The sequence below is a fragment of the Aquarana catesbeiana genome, linkage group LG02 (assembly GCF_042186555.1).
Source record: "Aquarana catesbeiana isolate 2022-GZ linkage group LG02, ASM4218655v1, whole genome shotgun sequence".
Lineage (NCBI taxonomy): Eukaryota > Metazoa > Chordata > Amphibia > Anura > Ranidae > Aquarana > Aquarana catesbeiana.
This window is the reverse complement of record NC_133325.1, coordinates 723,114,514-723,137,219: the sequence shown is the minus strand read 5'-3', so window position 1 is coordinate 723,137,219 and position 22,706 is coordinate 723,114,514.

The window sequence follows — 22,706 nt, the reverse complement described above, 5'->3', positions numbered from 1 at the left end:
CCAGGAGGGCGTCACTGGACATCCTCCTGTTTACTTCCACGATGCGCGCTCCCGCAGGTGCGCATCTGGGAAATTCTGTGCTGTCCGTGTCACTTGGACACAGCCAGTCACAGATCGCTGTAAATGGCCAATGACATCGGCTGTTTACAGCGCAAACGCGGCTTCCAATGAGAGATGATCTCAAATGTAAACATATGAGATCATCTCTCATTGCTGGCTCTCCCTCCTCACACAGAGACCGCGTGTAAGGAGGGAGAGAGACCTGTGCCTCAGATTGTGATATTGTGAGATTGTGAGTGCATAAAAAAACACATACACAGTGCCCACAGTACCTGCCAGTGCCATCTGCCAGTGCCATCTGCCAGTCCATCTGCCAGTCCCATCTGCCAGTGTCATCAGTGCCACCTGTTAGTGCCATCTGTCATCAGTGCCACCTGTCAGTGCCATCTGTCAGTGCAACCTGTCAGTACCATCTGTCATCAGTGCCACCTGTCAGTACCATCTGTCATCAGTGCCACCTGTCAATGCCACGTGCCATCTGTTATCAGTGTCACCAGTGCCACGTATCAGTGTCATCAGTGTAACGTGTCATCAGTGCCACATAAGAGTGCCATCTATCATCAGTGTCACTTGTCATCAGTACCTTCTGTCATCACCAACAATGGCTAGAAGATTATATTCAGCCAGGGAGGCGTACAATATTCTTGAGGGCGACAAGAGCAATGGGGAGCTCTCCACTTCGGATTCCTCCTCATATGTTTAGATTCTGAGTCTGACGTGGACTACGAGCCTGTCTTAACCAGTGGTACACTTACAGCCTCAGAGGAGGAGGATGAGAGTCTGTGCACCAGACAAAGGTGTACTGGTGAGGAGGCAGTGCCATCCACCAGCACCGCAGTGCCATGCACCAGCACCGCAAGAATATTGTACGCCTCCTCGGCTGAATATAATCTTCTAGCCATTGTTGGTGATGACAGAAGGCACTGATGACAAGTGACACTGATGATAGATGGCACTCTTACGTAGCCCTGATGACACCTGACACTGATGACACTGATACGTGGCACTGGTGACACTGATAACAGATGGCATGTGGCACTGACGACAGATGGTACTGACAGGTGGCACTGCCAGCCTTCCCTATTCCCTTCAGAGCCCCTTGTGGCTTCCTCCTAATTCAGGAGAAGCTAACGTTCCCCCTTTCACTGCCCAGCCAGGAGTCCAGGTGGACACAGAAAATTTTTCCCCGATAGACTTTCCATTTAATTTTTACTGAGGACATGCTTGCATCGATTGTGGCCCAATGCAACCTGTATGCACAACAATTTATAGCAAGTAACCCAACGTCCTCTTATGCCCTTCCCTACGAGTGGAGTATTGGTCTAACTTCCCCATCTACCACATGCCCATCTTTTCCTCAGTAATGCCCAGGACCAGATATCTCATGATTATGAGATTCCTACACTATAACGACAATAACCAGTGCCCTCCCTGAAATCACCCAAATTTTGACAAGCTTTATAAAATGCGGCCACTAATAAATAATTTTTCTGAAATCTTCCCCCAGTTGTTTACCCCAGACCAACACATATGTGTGGATGAGTCCCTTATCAAATTTTCTGGCAGGCTGGGCTTAAAACAATTTATTCCCACCAAAAGGGCCTGCTATGGGGTGAAGATGTACAAATTGTGTGGTCGAGCTACAGGGTATACCTATGCCTTCATGGTATACAAAGGGAAGGACACCCAGCTACATCCTCCTAATTGCCCAGAATACATTGGATCAAGCGGGAAAGTCGTTTGGGAACTCATAAACCTACTCCTGGAGAAAGGTTACCATTTGTATGTAGACAATTTTTATTCTAGTTTGCCCCTGTTCCGAAACCGTCACAGAAAGAACACTCCAGCATGCGGCACCGTAAGGACGAACCGGAAGGGCTTTCCTCAAAGCCTCGTCAACAAGAAGTTAAGAAGAGGGGAGGCGGTGAGCTTACAGAATGAAGAAATTCTGGCTGTGAAGTGGAGGGACAGAAGGGATGTCTACATGCTTTTTTCGATCTACAACAATACATTTGTTGAGATCACTAGGAGGAATGGCCCAATCCAAAAGCCAACATGTATCCACGAATACAACATGTTAATGGGGGGTGTCGACTTCAACGACCAGATGCTCAAACCCTACCTTTCCACTAGAAGAACATACCAGTGGTATAAAAAAGTTTCAATTTATTTGTTTAATTTGGCCATATACAACACCTATGTAATCTATTGCAACTCCACTGAAAGACCCAAACCCTTCCTTGGCTACCAGAAGGAAATCACCACTGCCCTTATATACCCAAATGGCCCACCAGAAAACATTACACCAGATGTGATTAGCAGACTCTCTGAACGCCACTCCCAGACCAACAGGCCAAAAACGTCAGAAAAATTGCCGGGTGTGCTCCAAACGTGGAGTGAGAGGAGACACCACTTATCATTATCCCCAATGTCCTTCCCAACCAGGCCTGGAAGGAATGAAAGGAAAAAATGTCCCAGGGATTGTATGGGGGGGGGGTTAGTTTAAGGGGGAGTAGTGGGTATATGATTGTATAACACAGGTATCCAAAAGTAGTAAAAATATTCTTTATTCAAAAATTACAAAAATTAGATAGTTAAAACACAATGAACAGCTCATACAAATAATTCCTATATCATGTTAACAAGGGCTCTAGGGTGAAGAAACACATATAAACATGATATGGTAGGAACCCAACATGTTTCGGATTATTATAAGTACAATTCCTTCTTCAGGGGTTTCCTGTGAGGATATATTGTATGATCTAGAAAAATGCATAAATGAAACATACCAATCATTATTACAAAAATACATAAATATATGCAATGGAGTATGAATGGTGGGGATAGGAGCTTGGGAAGAAAGAAAGGGAAAACAGCTAATAATGGTAGAAAGACTTACTAATTCATAAAACCGTAAACTTATCCTAGATAGATGAAATTTTGATGATTCATCAAATGACATGAGTTCCGAGTTCCAATATCCATAATACCAGTCAAAATTGTTTTTTGAAAAGTAGAACAATGTGTGGGCTCATATATTAGAGCATCAAGTTAGGCATTATCTGAAATTCCTCCAGTATGTCTAAGTGGAATTCAACATCACATCAGGGACACGTCGGATATGTCAGGCCAGAGAGTCCTCAAGGAACAGCAAAAAAGGAGAGAGGTGCAGGTCCCTAAATGCAAATATGCAGTATAGTATAAGTATAAAATCAATATATACAATAATGACTGGCAAAAGATGTATACAATCAGCGCAAAACATAAACAAACTGAATTTACTTGCAGGCTGAACACTTAAGGGTTAACACCAAGCCCAAATAACATAATAAACAAAGTAAAGTGCAGCGCAAAAACTTGAAATGAAATGAACAGAAAAAGTCCCATAAAAGACATACAAATGTATCCTCCTCTGTCTAAATTCTTCTTGATATAAGACACCCGAATTCTTCAGCGTAACTGAGCAAATAAACTGCTTACCAGAAAGAAGATCAAAAGAGGCATAATTACCACCAATGCTGGAGAGGTCCGGGACAGCTGATCTGAAGATTGGAAAATGTATCCGACAGCTAATCATCCAATGCAGCAGGTGATAGGGTAACACCAATGCTGGAGAGGTCCGGGACAGCTGATCTGAAGATTGGAAAATGTATCCGACAGCTAATCATCCAATGCAGCAGGTGATAGGGTAACTCCAATTGTGCGGTAAAGCAGGAAGAAAAAGAAGGGACATCTAAGAGCGTTCCATATAGCTAAGTGTGAATTTATTTATAAATCGTGGTACAATCCATAAAAGAGCGCATATAGGAAGCGCTATGTAAAAAACACAGGACACCGACAAACGGAGATGGAACAGACTGTTCGCGTCCGAACAGCTGTGAAAGAGATGACAGCGGGTGACGTGAGACTCCGCCCCCGTACGCGGCGTTACGTCCAATGGACTTCGTCAGCAGGGGTGGAGTCAAGCTGTCACCCGAGATCTTAAATACCTGCCGACTGTCAGCAAAGAGTGTATCTTTGAAACGGAAGCGGAAACAAAATTCCAAGTTATCCCGCACGGAGACATTTGCTGGGACTTATGACAGCAGATATAAAAAATATAAAAAATACATAAACATGGTTCAAAGGGAGTTAGTGTTCTACAATCAAGGTATAGATATACCATTTAACCAAATAGATAATGGAACATAATGGTCGGAAAAGTCTGAACAGTCACCCGCTGTCATCTCTAATAAATTACAGCACCACTCAAAGTGCTATAAGAACATTTACATTAAAACAGCCCAAGATATATTTAAAACATATATATAAAAAACATGATATAAAAAACATGAAAAGTCATAAATAACAATAAAAATGAATACTTATTTGTCAGAAATAAAGCAATTGAGGTCGAACTCAATATTTAAACCTCTAGGGACTCCAACTTTTGTTTCATGAATCCAGAGAGATTCACGGCGACTCAATTGCCTAATAAAGTTACCGCCCCTCCAATGTTTCGAAACTTTTTCTATACCCCAGAAATGTAGTTTCCTTGGGTCCCTATTGTGGCACAATCTGAAATGTTTCGATACATAGTGTGACTTTAAACCTTTTTTAATATTGTTGACGTGCTCCGCTATACGGACACCCATTGGTCGGGAAGTTCTTCCTACATATTGCAGTCCACATTCGCACTGCAACATGTATACTACTCCCACCGTGTCGCATGTAATCAAATTCCTGATCTGATAGGTTCTGTTGGTGGCGGTAGCATTAAATTCCTTTCTTCTCTTAACATTGAATTTGCATTGTCTGCAGGCTGGGCATTTGCCACAGGCATAGAATCCTGACATAAAGCTAAATATTCTGCTTTCTTTGATCACCGGAGGGTCAACCACACTTGGGGCAATCATATCTCTCAAGGTAGGTGGTCTCCGATAGACAAATCTGGGACGATCTGGAAGGGTAGGGCCCAAAACATTGTCCTTTTTAAGAATATTCCAATACTTTAGAATGATCTTTTCAACCTTTTTGTGTTGGATATTATAATCCAAGATGATTCTGTATTGAGACTTCTGTTGTTCTGTATTCATAGGTAGTCTCCTATCCGAGTCTTTAACTAAGGAAGATCTATCCATACTGCCCACTTTTTGCACTTCCTCTGCTATAAAAGAACTGGAATAGCCCTTCTGTAGGAATTTTTCTGCCATATGATTAGCTTGCGAAAAATAGTCGTCATCTAGATAGCAATTTCGCCGAAGACGAATAAACTGCCCCCCGGGGATGTTAAGTAGCCATGAGCTGTGGTGGCAGCTATCAAGGGGTATATACCCATTCCTATCCGTGGGTTTACAGTAGTTTTTGGTCCTAAACCTTCCCTCATGTTTAAAAATCTCCAGATCAAGGAAGGCTATACTAAAAACATCAGCCTTCCATGTGAGGCAAATATTCTTAGTGTTCCCGTTAAGCCGGGACATAAAAAGCTGGAGACTCACCATGTCCCCCTCCCAAATCAGGAAAATATCATCTATATATCTTTGGTAGCAGACCAGCTGAGCCGGTCTACTACCAAAGACAAATTCTTCTTCCCAGAGAGCCATAAAAATATTTGCGACGCTCGGGGCGAAGCGAGCGCCCATGGCAACTCCGAGGATTTGTAAAAAGAACTTTCCGCCGTACCAGAAATAGTTCCTGGCAAGGCAAAACTCCAAAGCAATCAACAAAAAATCCTTTAATTTAACTGGCAAGTCCGATTTATCAAGAGCCCATTGTACTGATCTAATGGCATCGGCATGACCAATTATCGTGTAAAGAGAGCTGACATCAGCCGTCACTAATATACTATTATCCTTACACGGTAACTTCTCAACTACTTGTATAATATGTTTGGTATCCTTTAAAAACGCTGTGGTGTTGGACACCAGAGGTTTTAAGAAAAAATCGATGTACTGACCCAAACGTGCTGAAACAGAGTCGATACCGTTAACTATAGGTCTACCTGGAGGGGCTGAGGGGTTTTTATGAATTTTAGGAAGAAAGTATATGATCGGTCGTCTACAAGCACTGGGGTTGAGGTAGGATACCTCCTTTTTATTCAACACTCCCCTAGTTTTACCTAACGAAATGAGAGCCTCCAACTCTTCTTTATATTGTATGATAGGGTCCTTAGTCAGAATTTTATATGTCTTTCTATCTGATAGTAAACGATCCATTTCTTCCTGATAGTAGGTTTTGCTCATAATTACTAACCCCCCACCCTTATCTGCAGGCCGAATTACTACGTTCTTGTTTTTCTCCAAAGAACTGATACCTTTTTTCAAGAACGCAGGGTCTCCGATTTTTCTGACCTTCATTACCTCCAAATCGCTAATGACCATATTTTTAAAAACTTCCACATGTTTATGGTCATTTTTTGGAGGATTGAAGACCGACTTGTTAGCCAGGTTGGAATGTACACCAGGGGGAACCATAGGGCCTGTTAAGGCAGATCTCTCTCCGGGCTTAGATAAGAAGTATCTCTTTATATTCAGGGTCCTCACAAACTTCTGCAAACTAATATATGTTTTAAATTTGTTAAGATTACAGGCTGGAGCGAATTTTAAGCCCTTATCTAGGACTCTTAATTCTTCATCCGACAAATCTATACCACTAATATTAAAAATACCAGTCCCTAATGGGATTTTTGTTTTTTGTGTTTTACGTCCTGCTCTTCTCCCTCTCTTTGTCTTCTCTTTCCCCCTTGTCTGTTTCCTGTTGGAGTGTAATCCCCTCGGTCTGGCCATTGGGGTAGGGGATTCTCTAAAAAATGATTCTGATGGTATTCATCATCTCTTTGCAGGGGAGCAAAACGATTACTCGTGGGAATAGGGGTTCTAACATACTGGTGATGTATGGGAGTAGTATACATGTTGCAGTGCGAATGTGGACTGCAATATGTAGGAAGAACTTCCCGACCAATGGGTGTCCGTATAGCGGAGCACGTCAACAATATTAAAAAAGGTTTAAAGTCACACTATGTATCGAAACATTTCAGATTGTGCCACAATAGGGACCCAAGGAAACTACATTTCTGGGGTATAGAAAAAGTTTCGAAACATTGGAGGGGCGGTAACTTTATTAGGCAATTGAGTCGCCGTGAATCTCTCTGGATTCATGAAACAAAAGTTGGAGTCCCTAGAGGTTTAAATATTGAGTTCGACCTCAATTGCTTTATTTCTGACAAATAAGTATTCATTTTTATTGTTATTTATGACTTTTCATGTTTTTTATATCATGTTTTTTATATATATGTTTTAAATATATCTTGGGCTGTTTTAATGTAAATGTTCTTATAGCACTTTGAGTGGTGCTGTAATTTATTAGAGATGACAGCGGGTGACTGTTCAGACTTTTCCGACCATTATGTTCCATTATCTATTTGGTTAAATGGTATATCTATACCTTGATTGTAGAACACTAACTCCCTTTGAACCATGTTTATGTATTTTTTATATTTTTTATATCTGCTGTCATAAGTCCCAGCAAATGTCTCCGTGCGGGATAACTTGGAATTTTGTTTCCGCTTCCGTTTCAAAGATACACTCTTTGCTGACAGTCGGCAGGTATTTAAGATCTCGGGTGACAGCTTGACTCCACCCCTGCTGACGAAGTCCATTGGACGTAACGCCGCGTACGGGGGCGGAGTCTCACGTCACCCGCTGTCATCTCTTTCACAGCTGTTCGGACGCGAACAGTCTGTTCCATCTCCGTTTGTCGGTGTCCTGTGTTTTTTACATAGCGCTTCCTATATGCGCTCTTTTATGGATTGTACCACGATTTATAAATAAATTCACACTTAGCTATATGGAACGCTCTTAGATGTCCCTTCTTTTTCTTCCTGCTTTACCGCACAATTGGAGTTACCCTATCACCTGCTGCATTGGATGATTAGCTGTCGGATACATTTTCCAATCTTCAGATCAGCTGTCCCGGACCTCTCCAGCATTGGTGTTACCCTATCACCTGCTGCATTGGATGATTAGCTGTCGGATACATTTTCCAATCTTCAGATCAGCTGTCCCGGACCTCTCCAGCATTGGTGGTAATTATGCCTCTTTTGATCTTCTTTCTGGTAAGCAGTTTATTTGCTCAGTTACGCTGAAGAATTCGGGTGTCTTATATCAAGAAGAATTTAGACAGAGGAGGATACATTTGTATGTCTTTTATGGGACTTTTTCTGTTCATTTCATTTCAAGTTTTTGCGCTGCACTTTACTTTGTTTATTATGTTATTTGGGCTTGGTGTTAACCCTTAAGTGTTCAGCCTGCAAGTAAATTCAGTTTGTTTATGTTTTGCGCTGATTGTATACATCTTTTGCCAGTCATTATTTTTCACCTTCCTATCAGCTGCATTCATGGAGTTATTTTCCTTTCTCGATCAGAGAGAGGTAAAATTGGATGAGGTATTCTCTAACACTGTTCCTGCCAAAACATCAGATGATTTAGCCACCAACTTTAGGAAGTTGGGCTATCTGTTTGATAAAAAAATTAAGACATGGTGGGATATAGTGTTTTTTGAACATTACCTTAAGGTTAAACTGGTACCCAGAAGGCTTCGGTGGGATCTCCCCCCTAATGATGGTCTCACCGATGAGACATTCATACAGGAATGGTACCAGTTTTTTAATAATAAAGGATTAGAACTGATTGAGTTTCTTTTGATTAGGAAACGTAAAAAAATGGGGATTTTAGATCAACAGATTACTGACCTCAAAAAGGTATTAGAACCATCACAAAATCACTCAGATTTTGTTAAATTATCTGGTGAATTGAAAAACAAAATGATGAAATGGGATAGAGAGTCACAAGAAAAAAAGAGGAGTAAGTTTATTAGAGATTCAGGAGATTTCACTAGGGGAGAAGTGTTCAAATGGCAATCCAAATTGCCATCTACAACACCGATATCCACTACTCTAACACAATCAGTCCCCAACTCACTACCATTAGGTACTCCAAGACTCTTTCATTCCCCTCAATCCCTACCTTATGGATCTCAAGGGGCTGTCCCTAAGAGATCCAATAATTTTAAGAAGACAGGTAAAGGCAATCCCCCCAGGAGAGGGGTAAACAGAGGGGTTTATCAACCATACCCACCTCCTCGGGACCAAGTTTACAGAGGTGATAATAAGGGACCTCCAGGTACCCCTAGGGGTGGGAATAATTATAATTACAATAACAATCGGCCAGACAGAGGTTATTATACATACTCTGAATATGACTCGTATTATGATCACCAGTATGTTAGAACCCCTATTCCCACGAGTAATCGTTTTGCTCCCCTGCAAAGAGATGATGAATACCATCAGAATCATTTTTTAGAGAATCCCCTACCCCAATGGCCAGACCGAGGGGATTACACTCCAACAGGAAACAGACAAGGGGGAAAGAGAAGACAAAGAGAGGGAGAAGAGCAGGACGTAAAACACAAAAAACAAAAATCCCATTAGGGACTGGTATTTTTAATATTAGTGGTATAGATTTGTCGGATGAAGAATTAAGAGTCCTAGATAAGGGCTTAAAATTCGCTCCAGCCTGTAATCTTAACAAATTTAAAACATATATTAGTTTGCAGAAGTTTGTGAGGACCCTGAATATAAAGAGATACTTCTTATCTAAGCCCGGAGAGAGATCTGCCTTAACAGGCCCTATGGTTCCCCCTGGTGTACATTCCAACCTGGCTAACAAGTCGGTCTTCAATCCTCCAAAAAATGACCATAAACATGTGGAAGTTTTTAAAAATATGGTCATTAGCGATTTGGAGGTAATGAAGGTCAGAAAAATCGGAGACCCTGCGTTCTTGAAAAAAGGTATCAGTTCTTTGGAGAAAAACAAGAACGTAGTAATTCGGCCTGCAGATAAGGGTGGGGGGTTAGTAATTATGAGCAAAACCTACTATCAGGAAGAAATGGATCGTTTACTATCAGATAGAAAGACATATAAAATTCTGACTAAGGACCCTATCATACAATATAAAGAAGAGTTGGAGGCTCTCATTTCGTTAGGTAAAACTAGGGGAGTGTTGAATAAAAAGGAGGTATCCTACCTCAACCCCAGTGCTTGTAGACGACCGATCATATACTTTCTTCCTAAAATTCATAAAAACCCCTCAGCCCCTCCAGGTAGACCTATAGTTAACGGTATCGACTCTGTTTCAGCACGTTTGGGTCAGTACATCGATTTTTTCTTAAAACCTCTGGTGTCCAACACCACAGCGTTTTTAAAGGATACCAAACATATTATACAAGTAGTTGAGAAGTTACCGTGTAAGGATAATAGTATATTAGTGACGGCTGATGTCAGCTCTCTTTACACGATAATTGGTCATGCCGATGCCATTAGATCAGTACAATGGGCTCTTGATAAATCGGACTTGCCAGTTAAATTAAAGGATTTTTTGTTGATTGCTTTGGAGTTTTGCCTTGCCAGGAACTATTTCTGGTACGGCGGAAAGTTCTTTTTACAAATCCTCGGAGTTGCCATGGGCGCTCGCTTCGCCCCGAGCGTCGCAAATATTTTTATGGCTCTCTGGGAAGAAGAATTTGTCTTTGGTAGTAGACCGGCTCAGCTGGTCTGCTACCAAAGATATATAGATGATATTTTCCTGATTTGGGAGGGGGACATGGTGAGTCTCCAGCTTTTTATGTCCCGGCTTAACGGGAACACTAAGAATATTTGCCTCACATGGAAGGCTGATGTTTTTAGTATAGCCTTCCTTGATCTGGAGATTTTTAAACATGAGGGAAGGTTTAGGACCAAAAACTACTGTAAACCCACGGATAGGAATGGGTATATACCCCTTGATAGCTGCCACCACAGCTCATGGCTACTTAACATCCCCGGGGGGCAGTTTATTCGTCTTCGGCGAAATTGCTATCTAGATGACGACTATTTTTCGCAAGCTAATCATATGGCAGAAAAATTCCTACAGAAGGGCTATTCCAGTTCTTTTATAGCAGAGGAAGTGCAAAAAGTGGGCAGTATGGATAGATCTTCCTTAGTTAAAGACTCGGATAGGAGACTACCTATGAATACAGAACAACAGAAGTCTCAATACAGAATCATCTTGGATTATAATATCCAACACAAAAAGGTTGAAAAGATCATTCTAAAGTATTGGAATATTCTTAAAAAGGACAATGTTTTGGGCCCTACCCTTCCAGATCGTCCCAGATTTGTCTATCGGAGACCACCTACCTTGAGAGATATGATTGCCCCAAGTGTGGTTGACCCTCCGGTGATCAAAGAAAGCAGAATATTTAGCTTTATGTCAGGATTCTATGCCTGTGGCAAATGCCCAGCCTGCAGACAATGCAAATTCAATGTTAAGAGAAGAAAGGAATTTAATGCTACCGCCACCAACAGAACCTATCAGATCAGGAATTTGATTACATGCGACACGGTGGGAGTAGTATACATGTTGCAGTGCGAATGTGGACTGCAATATGTAGGAAGAACTTCCCGACCAATGGGTGTCCGTATAGCGGAGCACGTCAACAATATTAAAAAAGGTTTAAAGTCACACTATGTATCGAAACATTTCAGATTGTGCCACAATAGGGACCCAAGGAAACTACATTTCTGGGGTATAGAAAAAGTTTCGAAACATTGGAGGGGCGGTAACTTTATTAGGCAATTGAGTCGCCGTGAATCTCTCTGGATTCATGAAACAAAAGTTGGAGTCCCTAGAGGTTTAAATATTGAGTTCGACCTCAATTGCTTTATTTCTGACAAATAAGTATTCATTTTTATTGTTATTTATGACTTTTCATGTTTTTTATATCATGTTTTTTATATATATGTTTTAAATATATCTTGGGCTGTTTTAATGTAAATGTTCTTATAGCACTTTGAGTGGTGCTGTAATTTATTAGAGATGACAGCGGGTGACTGTTCAGACTTTTCCGACCATTATGTTCCATTATCTATTTGGTTAAATGGTATATCTATACCTTGATTGTAGAACACTAACTCCCTTTGAACCATGTTTATGTATTTTTTATATTTTTTATATCTGCTGTCATAAGTCCCAGCAAATGTCTCCGTGCGGGATAACTTGGAATTTTGTTTCCGCTTCCGTTTCAAAGATACACTCTTTGCTGACAGTCGGCAGGTATTTAAGATCTCGGGTGACAGCTTGACTCCACCCCTGCTGACGAAGTCCATTGGACGTAACGCCGCGTACGGGGGCGGAGTCTCACGTCACCCGCTGTCATCTCTTTCACAGCTGTTCGGACGCGAACAGTCTGTTCCATCTCCGTTTGTCGGTGTCCTGTGTTTTTTACATAGCGCTTCCTATATGCGCTCTTTTATGGATTGTACCACGATTTATAAATAAATTCACACTTAGCTATATGGAACGCTCTTAGATGTCCCTTCTTTTTCTTCCTGCTTTACCGCACAATTGGAGTTACCCTATCACCTGCTGCATTGGATGATTAGCTGTCGGATACATTTTCCAATCTTCAGATCAGCTGTCCCGGACCTCTCCAGCATTGGTGTTACCCTATCACCTGCTGCATTGGATGATTAGCTGTCGGATACATTTTCCAATCTTCAGATCAGCTGTCCCGGACCTCTCCAGCATTGGTGGTAATTATGCCTCTTTTGATCTTCTTTCTGGTAAGCAGTTTATTTGCTCAGTTACGCTGAAGAATTCGGGTGTCTTATATCAAGAAGAATTTAGACAGAGGAGGATACATTTGTATGTCTTTTATGGGACTTTTTCTGTTCATTTCATTTCAAGTTTTTGCGCTGCACTTTACTTTGTTTATTAATATATACAATAAAGCTGACAATATGTAAAGTCATGAAAGGGGGGATTTTTAAATGTTGTATGCGTATGATCACATGCTCAGTAGAGCAGTAATTAGATGCAAGAAATTGCACACAGATATATAGTGAATTTACATACATATAGGTTGCTTAAAAAAGGGGGGCATATAGGGGTAATGGAATGATGGGATGAAATGTACCAAAAGGAGTAAGGTAAAAAAACTTGGATAAAGACACTGCATAAGACCCGACAGGGACTGATGCTGTGAAATATACAGTGCAGCTGGAAACTGTATTTACAGATTGAACCATTTGTGTGTCCATGATATAGGTAATAAAATATAAGGATTAAGTAAACAATAAAAGTGCAAAAAAGAAGGGGACGAGGTCAGGCAACAAAGCCAGGTACTTACTCAATGGTTGAATCTGCAGTGAGATCACCCTGTTCCTAGATGTGCGATCTAGGTATGCAACACAGAAATGTTGCCACCTAGGGATTGAAATAGCAGCCTAACAAGGAAAAACCTCACCTGCAAGGGGCGGGGAATACCGCAAATGATAGTACTGTGTGAAGGGGGGGCCTGGACCGAGCTCAGCGTCTCATCTCCAACAGCTGACTGGGGTGTCAGCAAGGAGATAACATGCACCAGTATTGTTCCCTCGGCGCGGCGGCGTCTGGCGTCACTGCATCAGAAGGCGCGATGATGTCAGACGTTGGAGCGCCGCCGACACGGGAGAGGAGGGCACACTCAAAGCTGGAAAAAACACAAGGGGGGGAGGCGCCTCTAAGTGTAGTATGTAAGCCAAATTTATTAAAAACACTGCACAAACAACTCACATTTAGAAGAATAAAATACAGCATGTAGTGTGGTTAAGATCCAGAGAGGGAATCCATCAGATCGATCACAGGTATCACTGCTGCCTGCTGTGCGTAGGGCTTTGCTGAAACACCGCTCGAGCCAGCCGCGGTGATGATGTGCTTCAAAGCGAGGCCTGGAACGCTGGTAGAAGGCAGGCGCGGAGCTGTGACGTCACTGGAATGCGACGCGTTTCATGAGCGTACGGGCTACGATGTCACGGTAGCTGCACTCTTTCATCAAGCTACAAGTGGATCGTGAAGGCGGCTTAAAAGGGAGTTAGGGGAGGGAAAAAAAGGGGAGGGAGGGGAGGAGAGAGGAAACAAAGTGGGATGGGGAAGGGGAAAATAGTGGCCATATAAAAACACTCTATTGGGATTAAAAAGGTGCATATCTAAAAGCAGTCTCAATCAATGGCAGACTAGCAGGTGATCAAAGCTGGCCCGAAGAGCAGCTGTGTCGTGCATGCATGAACAGCGGATCAAACGGACCGCAAAGAGCTCTGTAGTAAGGCCCCAAACCAAAAGGTGTGGGGCCTACCCGTGCCGGGGGACATCAATGAGGCACCAGGCAATAGTACGACGGATTGTCAAATGATGGATACTTACTTTTGGGGAAACAAGAAAATACATATGACCTGGTAGAGAAGATCGAAAATAAGGGTGGAGCTAGAAAAAAGCAAGGAACATGCACAGATTATATATCCATAACAATGCATTGATATAATAGGTACAATGCCATGGGTCATACAATACAGATCTCGGAGGTAGAACCAATGATAATTACACATTGTAACATTGTAAATGCACAAATAATATACAATGGAACACATACAATCATAGATGAAAAATGTGAAGGTGTACATAACTCCAAAACATCTGTATGGCAACAAACTAATAGGTGTTAATGATAATATAGAGCATACCTAGCTGCAACCCATCTATGTGGCAACAGAATGGAAGAAGTTAGTGCCGATATGGAGTATATATAGTCAATTATAGATCCCCTTCATAGACCCCTGATGTGAAACCCTGTAAAAAAGGTTTGAAACTTAATATTTCGTTTAAACCTGGGGGTGAGGTGGCATTCAAATTCGAAATCCACCTCATTTCTCGTTGGAGAAGTAATTTGTTAAGGTCCCCTCCTCTGGGAGTTTGGTGGAGATGGTCCAATACTAAAACTGATACCTTCGGAAAACATTCATTATGGACTAGAGCTACATGGCGACCCCAAGAGAAGTCTGGGTTTTTTGTTTTCATGGCTGCTATGTGGCGATATAGGCGTTTGCACAATTTTTGGATGTTTTTCCCCACATGGTAACAGCCACATTCACATTGTAGTAGATACACTACAAATGTGGTCTGGCAGTTGGCGTAGTGTTTGGGGAAAAAAAATCCATCCATTAGGGAGACGCAGGTTTTTGTCTGTGTTAATGTACCGGCAGTAGCCACAAGAGCCACAGGGAAAAGTGCAGAGAGTGTTGCAAGGGTCACCGCGAGTAAGTCCCTTGAATTTGCTTTTAACTAAACGGTCGCCAACTGACGTGTTACATCTAAAGGTAACCAAAGGGTTTGGGGAAACAAAGGGGACCACTGTTGGATCGTTAGTTAAGATGTGCCAATACTTGGTCAAAATATGTCTTAGCTCAGTATGTTCATTTGAAAAGGTAGTGATTATCCTAGTATTCGGATTTGTGCTGGGAGTAGATTTATTCTCTGATCATAACAGATCTATCGCGATTGTTTGCTTTGTTAAAGGCTCTTCTTAGACATCTGTGGCTGTAGCCTCTATCTAAAAGGCGGTTTTTAAGGGCTCTGGTTTCTCGAAGAAAGTCGTCATTATTGGAACAATTGCATTTGTTCCTAAGAAATTGACTGAAAGGAATGGAGTTAATTAGTGGTCTCGGGTGAAAACTATCGGAATGTAGGATAGTGTTCCCTGATGTGGGTTTACGATGAAGTTTGCAGGCTAATGAGTTATCAGAGTCCTTAAATATCTCAACATCTAAAAATGTTATAGATGTATGATCATAAATCATTGTAAAATTTAAGTTGAATTCGTTACAATTCAAGGTGGTTAGAATAGTATGGAGTAAGTCAATCGGGTCTCCCATAGGACGAAGATGTCATTGATGTACCTGCGCCACATACTAATGTGGCGCAGGTACATAGGGAGAACCTCGTCATCAAGGGTTCTTTCCCTTTCCCCCAGGTACAGATTGGCGTAGCCAGGGGCACAGCAGGTGCCCCTGGCTACGCCCTGCATCTGGAGGAAGTATTGTCCATGGAAACTGAAAATGTTATGTCGAAGTATAATGCCAACAGTATAAACTCATTAAACGATTTTTCTAAAGGATTAGTTTGAGATAGAATTTTTTGAATGCAGGTTTGGCCCTTGTTGTGCGGTATGGAACTGTAGAGTGTTTCTACATCGATGGAGACCAGGATGGTACGATCCGACACCTGGACTCCAGCGATGATTTGAAGTAGGTGGATCATGTCTCTTACATATGAAGGTAGAGAAGACACTAGTGGTCTAAGATGTTCGTCCACTACTTTTGAAAGGTTCTCTGTGATGGATCCATTACCTGACACAATGGGTCTGCCTGGAGGATCCTTTTTGTTTTTATGGATCTTGGGGAGGGAATAAAATGTTGAGATAACCGGAAATGAAGTACGAAGAAACAATTCACACAGATCCACAATTGATTGGAAACTATATTGTTGTTAAGTGCTCTGTCAATGAGGATGTAGAACTCCTCGTTAAACAGAGTGATTGTTTCAAATTTAATGGGTTTATACCAGTCAGCATTATTAAGTATTTTCATGCACATTGATATGTACTTATCATTGTTCATCAAGACAATATTTCCACCCTTATCTGAAGGTTTAATTGTTTGATAGCTCATTAAGGGCTATTTTTTCATTAGTTGTTAGATTATCAGGTAAGCTTGAGGTTGTACTCATACTTTTTATATCCTTAATGATTAATTTTAGAAAAGTAGCTATGCCATGGTTGGAGCTTGGGGAGGGATAGAGATCAGATTTTTTCTTCAATTTCGAGGTTGTATGCCCAGTCACTTTAGTTGATGGATTGATTTAGGAGAGATTCCAAATCGATGACATCGATGAGGTCTCGAGTATCACTCTCTTCTAGGAGTGCATTTAAATTAGCTAAAGCTTGACGTTCTTTAAGAGTTTGAAAGTTGAGTAACAACCAGGCCTCTGCATAGTTGACTGTTTCCGCCATTACCATACTTCACTAAATTATTAGTGAAGTATGGTAAACATAACCCTCACTTCCTGCCATTTACCTTCACACCCCTTATGCCTCTGCTTGCTCTGCAACTGACCCTGGCTTGTTATTCGACCACGCTTCTGCCTACCGATTCTGTACATACCTCTGCCTGATCTGGAACTGACCCTGGACTGTTTGACTATGCCTCTTGCCTGCCTCTTGGACTGATTTTGTACTCTGCCAGTGGACTAGTGGGATTCAGAACACAGGGGTCTTACATATGTGAGGGGCTCCAGAATTGTTTTTCTGGATGATGAAAAAAACATTTCATTTGTTTTCTCATTCCTAGATTAGGGTCTGGAGACTTGGAGGCTTCAAAAAGATTTGGGTGGGAGAAGCCTCTATCCCTGTCCCCATTCTGTCCTGAATGAGGCCCTACTTCTGTCTGCTGCCTGTAGGACCTATGCCATCATGCCTCTGCCTGTCACATGAACTGACCACACCACATGGACCTGCCTACTACCAGAACCAATATTTTGGCACTGCTGACAATCTCTGCCTGCACTGACCCTGGACTGTATATGGACAGTATCCCTGCCTGCTGCCTGTACTGACTATGAACAGGATACCTGCCTGTTGCCTGGAAAATTGTGTTCGCTTTTGCTGACCAAGTCCCTGCCTGCTGCCTGGACCAGTGCTATCCTCCTGTGTACAACTGCACTACTACAAACACAGGTAATCTTTTGTTTACTCCTTGCTCAGCATAATGTATTTTGGGGTGTAATTCTTGGTATGTGCATGCTATGTGTCCCTGATGTCCCTGATGGTGTTCCCTGCATGTTGGGCCTCTGTATGTGGCCAGGCTGTGTAGAAGTCTCACAAATTTGCTATCGCCATACTCAGGAGGAGTAGCAGAATGTATTTTTGGGTGTCATTTTTGCTATGTACATGCTATGTGTTGGAAATATCTTATAAATGCACAACTTTGCGTAAAAAAAAAATGTGTTTTCATTTTTTTCCCACATTTTCCAAAAACTTCTGGAAAAAAATGAACCGTTCAAAAGACTCATTATGCCTCATAGATTATACATTGGGGTGTTAGCTTTCCGAAATGGGGTCACTTTGTGGGCGTTTCCATTGTTCTGGTGCTCCAGGGCCTTCAAAAGTGTAATAGGTGGTTGAAAAATGAGATGTGTAATTTATGCTCCTAGAACGCCTTATGGTGCTATTTCAATATCGGCCTCTGTATGTGGCCAGGCTGTGTAAAAGTCTCACACATTTGGTATCGCCATACTCAGGAAGAGTAGCAGAATGTATTTTGGGGTGTCATTTTTGCTATGTACATGCTATGTGTTGGAAATATCTTATAAATGCACAACTTTGCGTTAAAAAAATGCGTTTTCATTTTTTTTCCACATTTTCCAAAAACTTCCTGAAAAAAATGAACCATTCAAAAGACTCATCATGCCTCATAGATTATACGTTGGGGTGTTAGCTTTCCAAAATGGGGTCACTTTGTGGGCGTTTCCATTGTTCTGGTGCTCCAGGGCCTTCAAAAATGTAATAGGTGGTTGAAAAATTAGATGTGTAATTTATGCTCCTAGAACGCCTGATGGTGCTATTTCAATATTGGAACTCTGTATGTGGCCAGGCTGTGTAAAAGTCTCACACATTTGGTATCGCCATACTCAGGAGGAGTAGCAGAATGTATTTTAGGGTGTCATTTGTGGTATACACATGCCATGTGAGAGAAATAACCTATTACAATGACAATTTTGTGGGGAAAAAAAAAATCTTCATTTTGCAAAGAATTGTGGGAAAAAATGACAACATCAAAAACCTCACCATGCATCTTACTAAATACCTTGGAATGTCTAAAAAAAAGGGGTCATTTGGGGGGTATTTCTACTTTCCTGCCTTGTTCGGGTCGCAAGAAATTAAATAGGCCATCAGTACATCAGGTGTGATTAATTTTTTATGATTTGCACCACAGCTTGTAGGCTCTCTAACTTTCACACAGACCAAATAATATCCACTAATTTGGGTTATTCTTACCAAAGATATGTAGCAGTATAAATTGTGGCCAAAATTTCTGAAGAAAAATTAATAATTTGCAAAATTTTATCACATAAACTAAGAAAAATGCGTTTTTTTTCAAAATTTTCTGTCTTTTTTCATTTATAGTGCAAAAAATAAAAAACCCAGAGGTGATCAAATACCACCAAAAGAAAGCTCTATTTGTATGAAAAAAAGGACAACAAATTCATTTGGGTACAGTATTACATGACTAAGTAATTTCATTCAAAATGTGACAGCGTTGAAAGCTGAAAATTGGTCTGGGCAGGAGGGGGGTTTAAGTGCCCGGTAAGCAAGTGGTTAAAATGTAGTTTTTTTTATTACAAATTGAATAACAAGGACTGCATATGTTAAGAACAATCCAACCATACCTGAGAAACCACCCCCTTTCCATCATAATAATTTATAAGCTTCCTGCCAATATACATTTTTAGTTATTGACAGTGGTGATTCTGAAGCATATTGTGCGAGCTTGATCAATGTTCTCTTGATTTTCAGGTGTCATTTTAACAACAGTATAAATGAAGGGCTTGTGTAGTTTAGGGAGGCCTTGGTTTGCAACACTTCCTTATTTTAAGATGCTGCTGGTGATGACACATTCTGTGATGATCCAGAAGCAGCAGAAAGAGTGTTTCTGGAATGAGAACTCTAAAGGGAAAAGCTACTCACAATTCCATTATGGTCCTCATCATTTCATTCCTAAACCATTTGCTGACCGGGCCATAGCCGAAAGACAGCTACAGCATGGTCGGCTTGTTCTGGGTGGGCGTACATGGACTTCGTCCTAGAATGTTGCTCTTGCGCACACTCCTGGGGTGAGCTCCCACAAACATCCGTGACGGATTGTGATAAATGGCTGCTTGTAGTGGCCATTTACCACTTGATCGCTCCGTCAAATGACGGAGCGATCACTTGTAAACAAACCGGTGTCATGTCATGACGCCGGTTCTTCCCCTCTCTGTACCGGTCTGCACAGTGCGAGGGGAGGGGGGGGTTTCGCTGTGGGCTGTGGGCTGGATCTGTAGTGCCCACAGCGCTGCTCTGTGCCCATACTGTGCAATACTCTGCAATAATGTGTAATACTCTGCAGTACACTGCAATAATGTGCAATACTCTGCCAATACTCTGCAATAATGTGCAATACTCTGCAATACTGTGCAATACTCTGCCAATACTCTGCAATACTCGCTAATACTCTGCCAATACTCGCCAATAAATTTTAACAGAAACAAAGATTTTTTTATTTTTTTTTACTAAATTTTCAGTCTTTTTTGATTTATAGCGCAAAAAATAAAAAGCCTAGCGGTGATTAAATACCACCAAAAGAAAGCTCTATTTGTGTGAAAAAAGGACAAAAATTTCATATGGGTACAGTGTTGCATGACTGAGTAATTGTCATTCAAAATGTGAGAGCACCGAAAGCTGAAAATTGGTCTGGTTAGGAAGGGGGTTTAAGTGCCCAGTTTTCAAGTGGTCAAAGTATTTTTTACTGTCTTTAGGGCACTACTGGTATGCCAGGGTGTGTTTTGTCATCTTTGTAGCATTTGGAAAAGAATATTTCTTCTCACAATATTAGCAAATTGCAGCTTTGTTCTCAGCAGAAATTGCCCTGTTGAAATGTTTCCAAACTCTAGATGTTGGTCTCGCCATTTTACTGAGAGGAGGAAAAGAAAAAAACTATTCACTGACCAGACTATAGGGAAACATTATGCTGTGATGATGGGGAACATTAATAGAAACTATTTAAAAAAAATAAACAACTTTGTCAGACAAATTTTTTTACCGATCAATTAAGCCCTGAGAGGTCAGAAACTATCATCTACTCTATCTCAACAATCATACAACTGTAGGAGGTACAAGATGGAGCCGGTAGAAAACAAGAAGATAGCGACACTTCCAGAGAGTAAAAACAGCTCCTTTATTATACAACCATGGGAACGAAAGACATGCCACACACACTCTACCCACGGAGAGTCAGCAGACACGTTCCCCATTCCTTTGCTTAATCCTTGCACAGATGGAGCCAACAACCAAACTAAACTGGACCCTTTCCTCTGCAGTGCCCCCTAGTGCCAGAAATGCACATTTCGCTTGTTTAAGATTTGCAGAGAGAAGTACCGTGTTGCTTGAAATCTTTCATTAAGGTCTTCATGTTATATAGTTTGAATACCATGTCATAGATATACCTGTATTACTCATCATTGTAATAGACCATAATCCACACTTCTTTTTTTTCTCCAATTTTTCCGGAAGAAACAAAAAACGGCTTTAAAAAAAACAAAAAAATGTTTTTTCCCATTTTGTTCCTGTCTTATAACATCTCTCTTTTTTATATTTGTTGCTGTCCTTTACCCTATTAGGGAAAATTAATTTCCTAACCTTTTGACAGAAGGTTAAGCAATGAGGGGAACAATTGTCCCCGTGGTAGGTAAACAGTCAGTGATAATAATCTGATAGAGGTTCTAGCCCTTCCCTATTTTAAAAAAATGGATGTGGGATTCTATCCCTATCCCACTCTGTCTATAACATAAAAAATGCTAAATAATCAAAATCTTGCACAAGCCCAACCTTGACAGGTTCTCTTAAACAGCTGCCTGCAGAATTCTGGAGGGGGTTAAACATTGTGCTAAACCACTGGACTTTGTAAGCACCCATTTCTATTTACCATTCTGTTGCACAGGGTATACCTATGTATTTCAGGGCTGGATTTTTTTTTTTTTTGAAGATAGTTATCCTTAGAAGCATTATACATCCTTTGTTGAGTCGGAACACCTACTTATTGAAAGGAAAGACTCAGCCTAATGGACCTCATTAGCACAGCATTGGTAGCTAGCATGTGAAGCGCTGTGGATGTAACTTCAGTGGAGTGTTAAAGTCTGGCTCCAGTCAAAACTTTTCCCTTTTTTTCTTTTCGTTTTGAATAGAGTAAGAAAGGCGAAAAGTAGACCTAAACCTAGTCAGTAACATTAAAGAGAATCTTTAAAAAGATAATGTAATTAAAAATATATATTATTATTATTATTATTATTCGGGATTTATATAATTTCAATAGTTTGCACAGCACTGTACAAAATAAAGGTGTACAATGCAGTAACAATACAATTCAATAAAAGAGGATTAGGAGGGCCCTGCTTCTGAGAGCTTAAAATCTAAAATAATTTTTAGATTTTAAAACCATGTTCAATGTCAAAAAAATATCATTGTAACAGAAGCTGGCATAAAGGCCCTTGTTCAGACACTTTATTTTATAGAGTGACACTGCTCTGTCTCCAAATTGTTCTCCTGTGTTGTGAACCTGTCACGTGGACATCTGATGGAGACTATAGGTGGCCAGTTCAACATACATTATACAGGCATGATCCACTGTTGTCATCATGAGGAAGTCCACTCTGAGACATGTAAGTAAGTGTCTTTAAAAAAGTGAGTATATCCTATTAACAGGGCTCAAAATTTCAAGTCCTGAGCTACTAGCCAGTTGCCCTACGCTGCCCCACCCATAAGTGAACCCTAAACACGCCCTTGTAAATTACCTCATAAAATGGTTTTGATTATATTTAGACTAGATTCTAGTAAATTCATTGCACTAAAGTATACTCTAGACAGTTACATAATATATCTAATGATAGTCGAGCATAAACCAGTATCCCAGACCTCAAGACTAGCTTTTCAATTTAGAAATTACTTA